Raw genomic sequence first — 12298 nt, forward strand, 5'->3', positions numbered from 1 at the left:
TTATTAGGGACAGACTGCTTTTCACTTATGTTCTCTCTTTCTTCTGCAGTCTCCCTCGCTTGGTACTGCTTCCCACTCCTAAGGGTTACTGATTGAGCTTGCTCTTTATGTGCATCAGTCATATGCAAGCTACGCATGGGTTCCTTTCCCTTAGGGTTGACAATAGGCTGGCTAGGTAATGTCCCCTCACTTCGCTTGATGAGTGCTTCGGCAAGCTGCCCCATTTGAGTCTCTAATTTTGCAATAGACTGGGTATGTGAGCTCAAAGCTTGCAAAATCTTATCCTCAAAAGATTGACTATGCAAAGGCTCATGAGACTGGGGTTGAGTATAAACAGGTTGGACTGAGGGATAACTGGATCTTTGAAATCCAGGTGCATAACCACCTTGACTTGGTTGACTATGGGAAGGGTTGGGGGGTTGGATCTGTGAGTTGCGCCATGAGAAATTGGGATGATTTCGCCAGCCTGGGTTATAAGTGTTGGAAAATGGATTAGGTACGGGCCTAGCGAAGTTTTGAGCCATTTGAGCTTGCTCTTGGACAAACTCAGGATATTGTGGCGCAACTGGGCACTCGAAGACATGATGTGCAGGACTTGCACACAACGCGCACACCTGCATGGCAGGGGAGGGACCCAACAAGAACTGATCTAATTTCTGGGACAGTTGGTCTACCTTGTTGCTCAATTCAAGGTTCATCCCTAACTCGAAAATACCTGCCTTCTTAGTGTTATCCTGTGCAGGTGCAGTCCTATCAAATCGTGAGACTGTCGCATGGTGCATCGAATTCTCACTCAATATCTCAAAAAGTGACCATGCTTCATCCTCACTTTTGAGCATAAATGTGCCCCCACACGCGGCATCCACCATTTGACGGTTCTTCTCAGTAAGACCGTCATAAAAATATTGCACCAGTTGCCAGCGAGGCACCTGGTGGTGGGGACACTTGCGGAGAAGATCTTTCAATCTCTCCCAAGACTCATGAAACTGTTCTCCCTCAATTTGGGAAAAACTGGTTATCACTTTACGAAACTGGTTCGTTTTACCAATTGGGAAATATTTCTTTAAAAATTCTCTTTGCATATGTTCCCAAGTGGTAATTCGAACAGTATCTAATGATTTTAACCAACTCTTCGCTTTGTCCTTCAGAGAGAAGGGGAACAAGGTCAACCTCATCGCGTCATCTCCAAAGTTGTTGATTCGCACTGTCGAGCAAATCTTTAAAAATTCATCTAGATGACGATATGGGTCTTCATTACTAAGGCCATAAAACGAGGGTAACATTTGGATCACACTGGCCTTTATCTCAAAATGGTTTGCTCCTACATCAGGTCTAGTGATGCAGGAGGCGGGAGTGTAAGTGTTGGGCATGAAATACTCCCTCAGAGGACGGGTAATCTGCTGATTCTCAGCCATGGTTGCAGATCTCTGGGCTCTTCTAATAAGGGACTCGGGGTCCTCAATCAGCTCTACCAGCTCGGGGTCAAGTGAGCGTCGCCCTTGCATACACCTCGTAGTATACCGGTGTAGCTCACGTCCTAACTTTGGATTTTCTACCTAACTAACTCACTAGGCGGCCAAACCACGCAAACCACAAAGCGAGTAAACTAAAGACAACAAAAACTAAACAATTACCACGCAAGTAAACATAACAGAGATGATGCAAGGAAATATAAAATCTATGTGTACGGTGCCAATCGTACACAGTCACCTCTAAGGGGATCCTAATAGGTGGGCTGTGCAGAAAAGTAAGCTCGTCTCTAAGCTATGCACATACGTGGTTCTAAACCTAAATGCAACACAAACACTAGGCAATAAAGTGAATACTAATATTACGCCGTTCCCCGGCAACGGCGCCAAAAATTTGATGTCTTTTTGCAATCGTTGTAATTTTGAAAAGATTTTTATATGAAAAACATGTGAAAACCAGACATCAAATAATAAAAACCGGTTCTCACTAGTGGATGAGACCGGGTCGAACTCAGGGAACGGGAATATTTTGTATTCAAGCACACAATTCTAAACTAATCTTTATTGCTGAATTATGAAAATGTAAAATGTTCAGAAAAGTAAAAACAACTAGCTATTACAACAAATGAATACCCTTCGCAGAGGGCGTAAAGTGCAATATTTACAAACCCAATTAAAATTCCTAATTCTAAAAATAAGAGAAAAACATCTTCTATTCTTGCACTTCGCTTGTCGTGTAATCACTTCCGTTCCAATCCCTTTCAATCCTGCACAATTCAAATGAAACACGAGCAGTACACAATACAAGAATAAAACTATACTAAACAAAAATCGACTAACTACATACTAAAAATACAAAAGAAATTATTAACAACATCTAATTGACTGATTACAATTGACAACTAATTCTACTTAATAACAACTAACTAATTCCAAAACACTTAACTAACAAGTTACTAATAACTACTAATTACTTAGCAAAAGTAACTAAGCTAACAATTACACACTACTGATTTAGTAAACTAACAACTAATGACTCAATTAACTAATAGCTAACTATAAAATTTTTTCTTTCAATTAACTAACATTACAATTTTTAGTGGAAACCAGCAGTTAAAAACAGTAGAAATTTTAGTGAAAATCAAGTTTAAAATCAACACAACCGGTTGAATCAGTTTTCTTTTTTTCTTTAATCAATAGACTGTAAAAATCAAAATCATATTATCGTAAAACTTATTTCTCACATTTGAATCACAATGCTCAATCTCACACAGGTAAAATTGGTTCTCACAGTGGCTCAGTGAGAGAAGTTGCCGGAGAACTGGAAAATGATCGGAAATTGTAAGAATCCGACAGAGCAAGAAATAAAATCCGGTGGATATACAATTTGCAGACAATGTAAATGCATTCCCAAAAAAATTGATTCCAGTAGCTAACAGGGAAGATCTGTAATTTCACAGGGACTTCCGGCAGGATAACAGCGGAAGAAGGATCCACCAACAAAGGGAATTTCCGGCAGGATAACAGTGGAAGATCTGGCGACTGAAGTAAATTCCGGCGGCTGAAGAGAAGATCTGGCGACTAAGAGTTAGCTACACAAAACTTGCATCTTTAAACAACCGATCATTTTCTGTTTACTGCAGCTCCAGATGATGTAGATGATTTAGATCATCGCTGGAAAACATTATGCATCTTTCACCGGAAATCAAAACAAGCACAAAACTTGCCGGAGATCTGTAAACAGCCGATCAACTAAGATATCCGATAATTTGATTTCAATTGATCGAAAGAACTTCCAATGATCTTCAGTTAAACCAAGCCTCAACACGATTTTAACAAACTGAAATTGATTTAGTCATTCAGTGGATCAAAATTAGGCATCCGATCGATCAATCAATCAGATTTCATATTCAGTCGCCGGAAAAAAAAACAAATCGTCAATAATCACCGGACGACTCATACAGAACAAGCTTTAATCATCGGGATTCAAATGATATCCAATTGGATGATTGATTCAGAAGTATCTGATTCAATTCATTCAGATCACAGCCTCACAAGATTCTGATAAGTTGAAATCGATCCAGACGATCGATCAACTTTCGGTAGAAATATTTTTTTCTTTTTTAAATCTGGCGGTAGAATTCAGGTCAGTTCCTGTAAAAAAAAATTATCTAAATCACTGATTGCTGAAATAATATTTTTTCGTTTTTACTGTTGTAAAACTGATGTTTTATCAAGATTTCACTCTAAGAAAACCGGAAAGCTACAGGTTGATCGATAAAAAAAAAAAACACGTTTGATGTTTTAACATTTTTTTTTATTTTTTATTTTTATTGAAATAGAAAAAAATATAATACGATCTACACTTAAAATCTATTCTAACAATTACTGAAACAAAAACAAGAAGTTAACTCAAATTTCTTTAAAAAAAAAAATTAAAATGAAAATTTCAGAAAAAGAAAAAGAAGAAGAAGAAGAAGAAGGAGAGAAGAAGAAGAAGAAGAGAAGAAGAAGAAAAACTCACCGTAAATGGAGGGGTTAGAAGAGAGGTTGGAATCCTCTATCTTGCTTCAGCCATTGCCGGAATTCTCCACTGGAAAGAGGATGAGAAAAAGAGGGGAAAATAGGGAGAAGAAGAAGAAGAGGTAAGAAGAGGTGGAGAGGAAGGGGAAGAAGAGAGGGCTTAGGAAAAAGAGAGAAGACAAGCCTCTCTTCCCCCTACGTATCATATTTATAATTTTGAACTTTTCTCCATAAGTCCCTCTTCTTTGTAAAATTTCATTTCAAAAACCTCTCTTCAAAAAGTTATTTACAAAATACCTCAAAATGACTATGTTTTAGAAAATACAAAACTAAGTCTATTTTAACTCTAATTTTTTTATGATTTTCAAAAAAAACTAAACTACTACAATTATGTCAAACACTAAAATAGGCATTAAAATGTAAAATAAAACTATTTTTCATGCATTTTCTATTTTTAAATCATTTTAGCACATTTACTCGAAACTAACATAAAATTGGGTTTTTAAATCATTTTCTCATGAAATCATGCATATTTTTATATGAAAAATCCCTAAAATATATGCATGATCAAGACCCCCTGCCTCATGATTGATTCCCGGCATGGGCTCGACCCCTGCCTCTTGATGCTTCCCTTGGGGGGTCCCACCCTCTGCCTCCTGTGAATGTTCTAGAAGGGGGTTTCGCTCCCTGCCTTGACCTTATTGCCGACAAGGGCAACATCCCTGCCTGTCTCGCTTTCAGCAGAGGGTTGTGTCTCCCTGTTCGAGTTCGTTTCCGACAGGTGGCGTCACCCTCCTTGTCATCGGGTAATAAACTTCATTTTAACACAGTGTCTTCTGCTGATTCCGCAATGGATCCCGCTTGTGCCCCGCGACCCGAGCCCCGCATCTCCTACACACACAAGCGCTTGCAGCGATGCAACCTATCGAGGTAGGGTCCAATCACACGAGGACTTTAGATGAATTAAATAAAGAAAATATAGATAAATTACTTGTTTCCGCATTTGCTTTGTGGTAACTTTTGCATGCACAGTTTCTTGTCATTATTTTGCTTCATGTGATTCTTCTGGTTGTAGTCGTAATTTATGGACTCAATTAGACCTGATATCATGTATAAAGTATGAAATTCATCTGGATGTGTTACTTATAACTAAATGTACCCGAATCTGTTACTCAAAAAAAAAATGCAAAGGCAAAAGCAATGCAAATTGGGTAAATACCCGTGGTGTGTAAGTGATGCAAGCGCATCATATGTTATTTAATTTCTTGGATGCAACATTTTTTTTTTACACACTCACTTAGTTGTGGATATCTAAGAATACTTTGATGGAGTTCGGAGATCATGCTGAGCATGATCTTAATGTATGAAAATAGAAGTATTCTTATTTTTGGAGTTCAGATTCCATGCTAGTCATGATAGTAGTTAGCGGGATATTGAAGTATGTTTGTTGCATGTGCATGTTTGACATTGTTTTGATATAAATGATTTGAATGTATTGTAATGTTTGATGCGACTGTATCCATGCTTGCATGAAGTTATTTTTAATTTGATTATGCCTTCTATGTAAAATTGTATCATGAAAACATGCTTCAAATGAATGTATATCGTGTTATGAATGAGTTTGCACATAAAAATGAATGATAAGTTATCAATGCTTCAAACATGCTTCAAATGAATGGTTTTGCACATAAAAATATTAAGTTATCAATGCATGCATTATAGTTCTTGTGATTGAATGACATTATATATATATATATATATATATATATATATGTGTGTGTGTGTGTGTGTGATATATCAAATCATTATATTCACTATGAATGCATAATAAATTAAATATTTTCTTCATCATAGCATTCTTATGATTCTCTTTTAACTGGTTAGGATAATATTCGTAACATCATAGGACATTGATGTGATATGAATGATTTAAATGTATTGCCATGTTTGATGTGATTGTATCCATTCTTGTATGAAGTTATTTTTTATTTGATTATGTATCCATGAAATTGTATATCATGTAACTGATCCAAATAACATTTTTATTTGTTAGAATATGGTTTGTGGAGGTAACAGTGGTCGAGGACCAAGTGGAGGCCGTGGGACAACATTAGATAGATGTCTTTGTGTTGTATTTAAATATAGACATTCATTATGTTTTTGCTTATATGTTGATATAAAAATTATTACTTCTTTATAGGATTCCAGCTCAGTGATAGTCAGTCTCAGCCTTCGTCTTCACGTAATGCTTCGATAGGTATATCATTTAAATAATTTTATACTTGATTAGTTTAAATGTGCATTGTGTGAATTTCTAACTCATTGTTTTGTAGGTGATGTTTCGCCTACACATGACCCACCTACACCAGCTACTCATACACATCACGAGACAACACCGAATGCAGGGTCTTCTCAATCTGACACACGATAACTCATTCAAATAGTGTATATCGATAATCGACCGTAAGTAGTTTATTGTCACTTGTTCAATACTTATCTTATAAATAGCATATATCGACAATCGATTGTTAATGTATATCAATTCATGTACAACATGAGGTTCAAGCCAGTAGAAGTAATACGAGAAATTAAGAATTCACTACTTCAACATCTTCCAGGACCGGTCGCTCAATGGAAAGAGTACCCGAATGAGGTGTTGGACAGATTATTGTCCTCATTCATGGTATGCAATCGTTTATCATAACAAATATACTTTATATTGAATTTTTTATTATAGTCATGTGTGTTAACTTTTTGAAAGTATTTGTAGGCTTTGCATCGCTTCGTAACTGCGAATGAGGAGAATGACGTGATGGTAGTGTGGCAGAAGGTGGTTGCCAATCGATTTGCCGACATGTTGCACAATATGAAGACTGCAACAATAAATGCAGCTAGTAGGATAGATGATCCACTAGAGTGGGAGGGTCATGACCCTTCTAATATCAGGAGAGATTGTTGGGAGGAAATATGCGACAAGTGGGCGAGCAATGAATTTCGAAACCACTCAGCAAAGACTGCACAAAACCAAACGAAGATGTCCGATGCCCATCTACACACAGGTGGATCTAAGACTTTTCGGAGCCACCAGAAGAAAATGGTAACTCATCAATATATATATATATATATATATTGTCAAATTTATAAGTATTGTTGCATATTTTTTAATTGATTTTTTTATCATTTAACCTCGTAGGAAGCAGAAAAAAGAAACATTGTGCCTTACAAAGATGTGTTTGTTGAAACACATAAACGTAAGAGTATGGGAGAGTTCATATTAGAAAATGTGAAAGCGATAATAATATGTATTTATTGTATTAATAAATATTATAATAGACAAGTTACCATGAACTTTTTTCGGGACAGGGGAACTTTGTTTGCATTCAACAGAAGCTTCAGTGCATGTCAGCTATAAAGATTCATGTAATTTATTTCATGTTGTTAGATTTCAAGCTAGTATATGCATGATTGAATACATATATGCATGATTGAATCACTATGATTTTTTTTGACACCCTTAGAACACATATGCATGATTGAATCACTATACAATTTTTATGACTCTTATAACACATATACGCATGATTGAATCACTATGAAAGTTTTTTGACAACCTTAAAATACATATAAGCATGATTTCATCACTATAAATTTTTTGACTGCCTTATAACTCATATATGCATGATTGAATTACTATGAAAGTTTTTGGATGACCTTAGAACACATACAAGCATTCTTTCATCACTATGACAACCTTAGAACACATATGAGCATGATATTAGCATATATGAAAGTTTTTTTACTGCCTTATAACACATATATGCATGATTGAATCAATATAAAAGTTTTTAATTGCCTTATAACACATATATGCATGATTGAATCACTATAAATTTTTTTTGACAACCTTAGAACACATATAAGCATGATTTCATCACTATGAAAGTTTTTTTACAACCTTAGAACACATATATGCATGATTGTGATACATAACACATTTATTTGACAACCTTATAAACCATATATGCATGCGTGAATCACTGCGACATTTTTTTACAACCTTAGAACACATATCTACATGATTGAATCACTATGAATTTTTTTGTCAGTCTTAGAACATATATCTGAATTCTGTTAATGTCCACTTTGTTGCTAGTCTATCTGTCATTCAACCATTTACTTTGATTGTATTAGATTAGGTGCATTGCATATAATTTATTTCATTATATTTTGTTTATCAATACTAACATTTTGGTTCTCTTGTAGGATGCTGGAGATGATCAGCGTAGAGGAGCTGATGGAGGCATGAATGTAGGGGCAGATCGAGAAATTTAGAGGATGATGCCTCAAATTTTGGCGAGGATTAGCTTCATGTGTTTAATTTGTTTCATGTACTTGTAACTAATTAGAACTTGGCAATGACTGTACTGGGTTGTTAAATTTGTTTCACTTATAACTTGTGTTAAATTTGTTTTACCTGCTTTGTATATGTATTTTTTATGTGTACTTTATTTTTTATACACAAGTTATATAAATTATATAACGAGAAATTTTTCTTGATATTCATATTTCAAGTTTTTCTTTAAAAATTTATGATGGATTAGCGACGGATATTATCCATCGCTAATATCCATCGCTAATTTAAATCAGTCAATGTTTTATAATGAAATTTAATTCGTTGCTAATCCCTCACTAAATTAACGACATGCATTAGCGACGGATACGTATTCGTCATTAAATTTTAGCGACATATTATATTTTATCATAAAACCAAATTAGTCCTTATTTAGCGACAGATTAGCGACAAACATGATTTATCACTAATCCGTCGCTAATTAGCGATGGAATAGCGATAAATTAGTTTTGTCACTATTTAACGACCAGGATTATGCGATGGACCCTTTTCGTCTCTAATCCGTTGCTAAACACGTTAGCAACGGATAACGTCTGTCGCTAATCCACATTTTTCTTGTAGTGATACTTTGTTTTAACTTTTAACCTTATTATAACTTTTTAGCTTGGAAGAATACTTCTCTCTCATGCATGCACGTATGTGTGCACATGTTAGTTATGGTGATCATTTCTTTTTTTTGGTCCGTGGGAAGATCGAGTTGCACCTGTGTAGGTGCTGCAAATTGGAGTCATCCTGATCGTAGCCCGCATAACAGTCCAGGTGACTAGCAAGATGCATATTTTTGACTGTTATGTTCTCTGCATGAGAGCTGAAAAAAATTACATATGTTGGATGGTACCTACCTGTTTATTTGTTACTTATGTAAATGGGAAACCCACCACTACATGGTAAAACGTTCGTAACTCCCACTCTATGTGGAGTTTTTGCGAACAATTTATGGTGTATAAAAGCTAACAAACAAGAACATTAATGACAAAAAGGTGATCTTAGGTCTCATCCTGTGTACAACATGGTGGTTGTTGTAACAACGGGGAAAATCTCTCCTAACTGGGTCTCAAATCAAATACTGGCCGGTTAAGTTATACAAAGTATGAACTTTCAATGTTAATGTAGTGATTGAAATGACATATTAACATACAATTGTACCCTATAATGTTATGTAAATGCATGTTCTAAATTTCTAATAAGCATGCCATCATATAAATACTTATTACATGTCACTGAATGAACGCTTTTACTGAATTGCAAGTGCATGTGCATTAAAGTGTGTAACATGTAACAATGTATAGATGCATGATTTGAATCGTATTCAAGACCTATAAATGAATGTGTAAAGGAACATGAATGTGTTACGATTAGCATGAATGACATGAAAGTGATAATGACATTGAATCATGTATCAAAGTGCTCAAAATAGAGGCACAAATCTTTGAGATAGATTAATTATGCGTGTGCAAGAAAAGTAATAGAATTAATATAAATAAAAGAATAATATATGAACATTAATTCTAGTGGTACTTACAATGAGAAGGTAAACGATACTCTAGGTTCCGTGAGACTAAGTTTTAAGCACAAAAGGTTGCTTCTCCACAATCATCGAGATAGAAAAACCTCCATAATAGCCGTTGAATAATAGATAAAGAACTCATGAGTGAAGACTAATATATCATGTTAAAGATATTGACAACTCTCTCTCTCGATAAGGTCGCCCCTCACCTATGATTGGTGAAAAGTGCCTGATCAGGGTTAAGCCATAACTTGTTTGAGAATACCTCTCATGAGTCGCGACCCTTATCCAATTTAAGCCTTTGTTGGTACCCACAAAGCTAAAAAGTGAAACAATAAATTATGTGCACTATCTTAGTCATGACATGCATTATTTAAAAAGAAAACTTAAATAAAGAAAGTTAAAGTCACTCGTGCATGAAAGAGCTACTGTTTCACATTGGTAAGTGCACACATTATTTATTTGCTCATGCATAAAGTTAGTATTTGCCTATGAATTGATTTGTGGAATGCAACTGTGATCATGCATAAATTTAGTATTAATTTTTTATTTAATTTGTGATATGCTATTGGTATTCAAAGCATGGGCAAAATGATTGTCTACTTAAATGATTGATTGTAAAGCGATAAAAGCATGTTCATGTATATTGATTCAGTTTACATGTGTTGGTTTAGTATCTTTACGGAGATTGATTGTTGGATCATTGTAATCTGATAAAAAAACATGATTTTTTATGCTTGCATATTTATGAAAATTCTAAGCGATTGATTTTCAACCCTTAAAAGATCTTTTTTGTACATCATAATTGGATGATCCAAGACACTGTTTCTATACAATCAAATGTCTAGATCACATTTGTATGGTGAAATTTTTGAAAAAAAATAAAAAACCTATAAAATTCTTGGTTCATACTAGTAAACATATTTTAGTTATCCTATATATATATATATATAGATATATATATATATATATATATATATATAAACGATCCCACTTGATCCAAACACCCTATGTTTGGGATCAACTCATTTAAGCTAAACGAGCTGCTCATAGCTCAACTCATCAACTATACGAGCCAATCATGAACAAGTTCGTTAGAAGCCAAACAAAATTGAGTCACAAGCTGCTTGGTTCATTTGCCAGCCCTATTTCAAAGAACAACTCTTACTAAAAAAAACCATGGTAAACATATCTTTACGACTTGATTGACTAAAGCACTGTTTGGATGTATTTATGGGTGGTTTTGAGGGTGCTAAGATGAAGGCATCAGATCAAACCCCACTAGCGCACGAGTGTGTTTATAGCTGTCATATCTGGATTGAGATTCAAATGTAAGACTCCAGGTCGAATCCATATCTTATTCTTAATTGAACCTGCTATACTCTACCAAATCCAACTAAAATAGATTTAGATTCAATCTGATATCTGACCCGATTTTAATTGGATTTAATTTTTTTAATTCATGATTAGCTCTGTGACCTCATCTTCAATTCAATGAAACTTTTGCATGCCCAATTACTATTACATTTACATGTAATCAGATTTAAATATCCATCAAATTTAGATTTATAGTCAAATCCAAACGCAATACCCTACTGGTCTCATATCCATTAACTGAATTCCCTTTACTATACCAAGTTCGACTAAATGAATTCAGATTCAATCAACAAGTATTCAACCTAAACTCAAACCATCAACTCAATAATCGACCCAAGATACAATTCCAATTTCTAATCAAGCTTCACCTCACCCTAATCCAATTTGAAAAAAACTTGATTCACCACCTCATTAGCCTTGGATCGAACCCACTGATTGGACTAAGTAAACAATCAAACTCAATCCACCACATATCCTCGACCAAGACCCCAACTGCCAGGACCATGCCCTATATATTCTCCGTATGCGATTAAAAGTTGAAACCCCCATAGATCTCTCTCTCTCTTTCTCTCTGCTATCTTTTGGTGCACTCTTGCTACCAAGAAACTTGATACCTAAAGATAAAGCCATCTTCGTCTCTCAACATCCTCTTGGCTTTCGTCGTCCTGCTAGTGATGGTCGCCATCGACCAATCATCGAAAATATCAATAAAAGAACTATCAAAACTTCACAAGAAGGTTTTGAGGCAGAAGCAGAGCCACATTGCGACCAGGGTGGGCATATGCCCACCCGAACCCAAAATTTTCCCTAATAGGGGTTCAGATCATAGTGCTCACCTTGACTCTTCTAGGCAGCTACCTAGTGCCCACCCTAACTCTTTGTAAGGTTGGGTTAGGGTGGGCACAACTATATCGAACCCACACCCCTCCCATTCCCATATCCTCTACCATAACTCTCTCTCTCTCTGTCTCACTTGATTTTCCCTGACGTTGATCTATTCCTCATCCCTTG

Source organism: Nuphar pumila, chromosome 11 (assembly GCF_984573655.1).
Source record: "Nuphar pumila chromosome 11, dmNupPumi1.hap1.1, whole genome shotgun sequence".
In the NCBI taxonomy this organism is placed as follows: Eukaryota; Viridiplantae; Streptophyta; class Magnoliopsida; order Nymphaeales; family Nymphaeaceae; genus Nuphar; species Nuphar pumila.